The 5,901-nt window shown below is 48.9% G+C and overlaps 1 non-coding gene across 1 annotated transcript; it reads right to left on the reverse strand.

Annotated features, from left to right (window-relative positions):
* Positions 1 to 3,145: 3,145 nt before the first annotated feature.
* On the reverse strand, positions 3,146 to 3,219 carry TRNAI-AAU (transfer RNA isoleucine (anticodon AAU)). The gene has a single exon. It is a non-coding gene; the product is annotated as a tRNA-Ile (tRNA).
* Positions 3,220 to 5,901: the final 2,682 nt, after the last annotated feature.

Genomic DNA, 5,901 nt, shown 5'->3' on the forward strand with positions numbered 1-5,901 from the left:
GCTTATTGGGCGGTAACACTCAACTGACTGCAACCTACTCGGGTCGTCCGATTTTGGGATCAACACCACGTGGGAAGTTCGAAAAGACGGCGGAGTTAACTTTCTTTCGTAAAACTCGCTTATTACGCGCTGTAATGCTATTGCCATTTCTGTTTTCAAAGCCTTGTAAAGTGCGGCACCGAGGCCGTCCGGCCCAGGCGACTTGTTCAAGCTCAGCTGCTGTATTGCAGCTTCGATTTCTGCTGCCGTTATGGGCTCCTCAAGTACCTGCGCCAGGTCCTCCTCGACTCTTGGCATTAGCGACAGGAATGCAGTTTTGTAATGTTCAACATCAGGCGTTTTAAGGCTGTACAAGTTTTGGTAATATTCCAGAAACGCCCTTTCAATCACCTCAGATTCGGAAGTTACGTCATTGCGATAACAAATTTCCTTTATCTCTTTCGAGACTGCATACTGTTTTTCGTCGCTGAGCGCCCTTTTTGTGGGCGTCTCCCCAAGCCAAAATCTTTCGCTGCGTGCCCTTATCACAGCACCTCGATATTTCGTTTCATCTATTAGTTCAAGCTTAGTTTTGGTCTCTTTTATTTCTTGTCTGTAGAACCCCGGCTTGATGCCTTCCATGCTGAGCATGAAATCAAGCTCGGTACGAAGTTCCTTTTCTTGATGTTTTTCTTTACGCTTTAAAACACATGCTCTTTCTATAGCGGCCACTTTCACGTCGCATTTAAATTGTTCCCATGTTTGTATAAAGTCTGTCTCTTTTTCTAACAAGCTTTTGACTGAGTCTTTTAGTTTCTTGCTAAACTCGTCATCCTCCAACAATGAGTCATTAAATTTCCATAATTCCCAACTAAACTTGACAGTCCTTTTCCTCTCCCCAAGTGAGATCACGACTAAAGAATGATCACTGAAGCTGACGTGCACGGTCTGGTACTGGGAACACAAGGGCACAACTTCAGAAGGAACATAAATTCTGTCCAGCCTTGCGTGACTAACGCCTTGGAAATGCGTGTACTGTGCTTGTTCTGAACCTTGCATTATAATGCCAATATCTTCCAATTCTGCTTCATTAATCATCTCAGACAGTAGCTCGGCACTCGTGTCCTGCAGGGTTTTGTTCGTTGTTCTATCTTCAGGTCTACACACGCAGTTGAAATCTCCAAGCAATAGTACACGCTTTTCTGTCAGCAGGAAAGGTTGAACACGGCGAAAAAAGGCATCTCGTTTGGGAATTCTATTAGGTGTATATACACACACATCTCTCCACTCTACACCAGAAAAGTAAAAATCGCATGCTACAATCCGGCCACTTTCACAGGAAAACACAGTTTCCACAGCGACTTTGCCGTTTCGAGTTAAAATCAGACACCCTCCCGACTTTCCTTTTGCATGGCACACGCAAACACTGAACTGTGCACGGTAAATTTCTGCCATCTCATCTGTCAACTCTTCGCTTTCAATTATTGTCTCTTGAACAGCCAACAGATCGATTTCGTTTTCGAACAAGAGACGTTTAAGCTGATTTTGCCTTCTTCGCGCAGAAAAACCTCTCACGTTCAGTGTGGCAATACGCAAGCTAGATGTTAGTTGAGGCGCCATCTAAATGGTTGGGATTCGCCGCTCTCAAAGTGACATCGGTTTGCAGCTCACCTCATCAAAAATCCTTCCAGCTTCCAAAGTACGGCGGTGTCAGCACTGAACCCGATCGAAGACCGGGTTACCAACACGAAGACCCTGCAAGGCACCTCCGCTAAGGCGGAGGGACACCTGACGAAGTCCTACGATCAGGAGGGATGTTCGGCTTGGGCTTGTAGGCCGCACGTCGAACAGGAGGCGCTTTGGGAAGAGGTTCCTCATGGTGCGTCCCGTCGTAGCTCGTCGCCTTGTCATCAGCTTCGTCGTGCGTCCTCTTCGCTGGCAAAGTTGACGCCGCGGGCATCTCCGTGTCAACGTCCTTCTCGTCGGTCGATTCCAAAACCGTCTCGGCTGCACCTACCGCAGCATCATCTGCTTTTCCCGCGTCCGCCTCAGTTCTGGTGTCAGGCACAGGCGGTTCTTCTGAGTTGGCAGCCTCATGTTCCGTGGGAAGCGTTGCTTTTTCTGAGGCTATGCTTTTCGGTACTGCGTCTTCCCGACACTCACGGGTCGCCTCTACTGCGTCGACTTCGTCCATAATGTGCTCCTCAGTAGTATCCCTACGACCAGGACCAGCTACGGTAGCATATGTTCGCACGCACTGGGCGTCGTCGTGGCCGAAGCGACGACAGAGCCCGCAACGTGGCACACGGCACTCCCGACGTATGTGTCCGGTGCCGCGGCACCGGAGGCAGAGCGGAGCTCTGCCAGGAACGTGGACGAGTGCGACGTCCTCTCCAACACGCAGCTGGTGCGGTAAGTCCTCGATGGTAACGCCCACCTTCAGCTTCAATGTCACTGAGCGCGTAGTAGACGACTTGTCGACGCAGCCTTTGACTCTCCACTTGTCCCGAGTTATGTCGGTCACTTTTCCAAAAGCCGCCAGAGCTGCCTTCACGTCGTCATCTTTCACGCCGTGTAGCAGCCAGAACAGCTTCAGCCTGACGCCCTGGTTGCATGGGTCAATGACCACACAGCGGTGGTCCTTGACGTTGAACGCCTCCGCCTGTAGCATTTTGTTTTTTCCTTCTTCATTGCAGAATGTCACGGCCCAAACATGATTCATCTGATATGCCCCGAGGGCAATCACTTCCGGCAGCAATGACAGACGCTCAAGAGCGTCACGAAAGTTTTCAACACGGTATGGCCTGGCTTGGACGTCGCCATGCAAAAAAACAGTATGCAAAACGCTCGAACCTGTTGGCAAATGCGGCAAAATCAGCTGGTAGTCCTCGTTCGGTTTGATCGTACTCCTGATACCGCGGCCCGGCTGGGCCGCTAAATCCGCTCCTTGGGAGCCCATGATACACACGTCCGTCACGCTCGGTGGCCGGAAGTAGAATCCCCCTGAGCTAGCAGGCCAGAACTATTTCAGAAATCAAGGTAACCTATGCTATTCGTGTTTCTGCTATGCACACAGTACGGCTGCGTGGACCACTCAGGTAAAAGTGGAAGTGCCTGCACCATCGACGTTAAACTGCGTTGACAGCAATAGAAAAAAAATACAACGTAACCTGCGCAGGGATTGAACCTACGACCTTCGCGTTATTAGCACGACGCTCTAACCAACTGAGCTAGCAGGCCAGAACTACTTCAGAAATCAAGGTAACCCATGCCATTCGTGTTTCTGCTATGCACACACTACGGCTGCGTGGACCACTAGGTAAAAGTGGAAGTGCCTGCACCATCGACGTTAAACTGCGTTGAGAGCAATATAAAAAAATACAACGTGGCCTGCGCAGGGATTGAACCTACGACCTTCGCGTTATTAGCACGACGCTCTAACCAACTGAGCTTTTTTTTTTTATTGCCTGCTTAGACACATACATCACAAGAAAACAAGAGAAGTATACACACACTTAATGGTACATGGCGTCGGTATGGGCTAAAACCATCAACCACACCTTGGCTGACGTAAGGCGCTAAAAGCGTTTCATATGTACAAGAGGCTCAATTCTCGGTACCCATTCAGGCACTTGTTTCAAAGTTTTGTAGGTTTCCAAGAATCTGCCTACAGACTCGCGAAAGTACTCCTGCGCCGGCCTTGCATCGATGTCAGCATGTCGGGCCGCCATGCAGGCCTTCCAAATACAGTGCAATCCCATGAGCATTACTGCGTCGAACGGTACACCTTCATTTTCCACTGCTAGGAAACGAATCCCACGGGGGTCAAGGGGCAGATCTTTTTAAGGCGGAAGCCTTTAATGTCTCATCGTTGTAAGCAGCAGTTGTCGACAGAAAATGTCACGCTTTTCAATTGGTGGAAACGGTCGTGACGTCACAGTGCGCGAATTTCAAACCGGGCCAATTGTACTTTGGCTAGTAACCATGCAACCAATTGAAGGGATCGTATAGTGATGCTCCAAGTGAGTGGGACTGAGCTTATTTAATTGCTTAATTACCTAATTAGCCTAATTAGCTTTACTAGTCAGGCCATATAAATAAATACAACCGATTAAGAAATTGGTCGAGCTCAGGAATCGAACCCCGGTCTTCGGCGTGAGAGACGAGCATGCTACCCACTCCGCCATGCCTGCTCGATGGTTTGGAATGAACAAAGGCGCGTCTAGTGAATACGGTGTGTTCACTCACTCTCATCCTCCTCCATTCCCTTCCCGCGAGGTTTAGGTTTCCACCGACAAATGAGAGACAGATAGATTTCCTTTCCTCAAAAACCAATTTACTCACGAGCGAGGCGTAGATCCGAATTGGCGATGGCGTTCTATGGACTCCTTGGCAGCGTTGCAAGACGCTGTCGCGTTCCACTCTTAGGGGCATCAGTGACCACACTTTAGGTCAAAAAAGTGCCCCCCTGAATTTTGTGAGACAGTTACTGCGTAATTTCCTTTCCTCAAATACAATTTTCATTTTCTTCATTACGGCTCCTCTTTATCTATCTTCTTTCACTCCCACTTCCTCCCTTCCTCTACGGTGCGGTTCAGGTGTCCACCGAGATGACAGAGAATTACTGCGCCATTTCCTTTCCTCAAAAAGCGTTGCGTTCAAAGGGCAAGGCATCGCGCTGAACGGGTGGTGTTCCGTGGACTCCCTGGCAGCGCTACAACGCGCTGTCGTGTTCCATTCCTAAAGGCGAAGCTTAAGCCTCATTAATTAGCAGTTAATTAGTATTCAGGCATTAATCAGTAATTAACCATTGATTAGTGATTTGTCATCACTTAGTAATTAGTACTCAATCATATGTGACGCCACCGGTGCCACAGAAACAGCGAAGGTGGTGCGGAAAACGCTTCCGCCTCTACCCACTTTAGACAGTCAAAGTGCCCTCTGAATTTTTTCAATGTTCTTTGAAGAATGTCCCAAAAGAACACTCCTCCCCAGCAGTCCGAAAAAACAAGCTCGATAGTTTCTGGCTTTCTACATATAAAGCAATGATCACCCCATGGAACATACAATCCTTTCTCTGCCATCCAAGTTTTTACCTCCAAAGTTCCGGTGTGCAGCCTGAAGAAAAAGGACTTGGCTCCCGGAGCTACGTACATTCGCTTCACGCGCTTTAAAACATCGCTGCCTGGATGGGTGCTGTACATTGTTCGATACAGTGGCACAGGAAAAACCAGGTCTGTAAGGTGCTTGTATAGCTGTATGCGTTTTACTTTTGCGAGATATTGGTAGGAAAATCGTGCGCTGAGGAAGTTACAGGAAACCGCAACCTCCTTCAGGAATCCAAAAACACCTCCTGGTATACACTCGGTATATACCACAAAATCCGGTAAAAGTCTGCTCAATCTGATCTGTACTACAGTACGCAAAAACGGGTCCTTCACATCTCGAAGGAAACAAAAACGGTTGACCACTTGCCTCAGGAATAAATGCGACAAGCCCAGGCCTCCTTCACTAACTCTCCGGAAGAGGTTGGTACGGCTTGTCCTCTCCCATACCGACCCCCACACAAAGATGGCCAATACACGGTGCAACTTTTGTACATTGGCGCGTGAGCAGTGCAAAGCACTTAGCACATACCACAGTTTGGTAACAAAAAACACATTGCACACAGTGCTGCGAGCAAAAATAGACAAGTCCCCTCCTTTAACCTTCTCCGTTCTTTCACGCACTTCTGCAACTTGGCTCCGCCAGTAGGGCTCACTGTCGCGGTAAAACTCTAAAGGAGCACCTAGGTACCTCGCTGGTTTATCAGCCCATTGCATGTTGGCGAAAGTGCCTGGTTTCGTCGCCCAAGAACCGTGCCAGAATCCAAGGCACTTGCCCCAGTTAACAGCGCTGCCGCTGGCATCACAGAAACGCTTA

Source organism: Amblyomma mixtum, chromosome 4, assembly GCF_055824585.1.
Source record: "Amblyomma mixtum isolate Tamu chromosome 4, ASM5582458v1, whole genome shotgun sequence".
Taxonomy (NCBI): Eukaryota; Metazoa; Arthropoda; class Arachnida; order Ixodida; family Ixodidae; genus Amblyomma; species Amblyomma mixtum.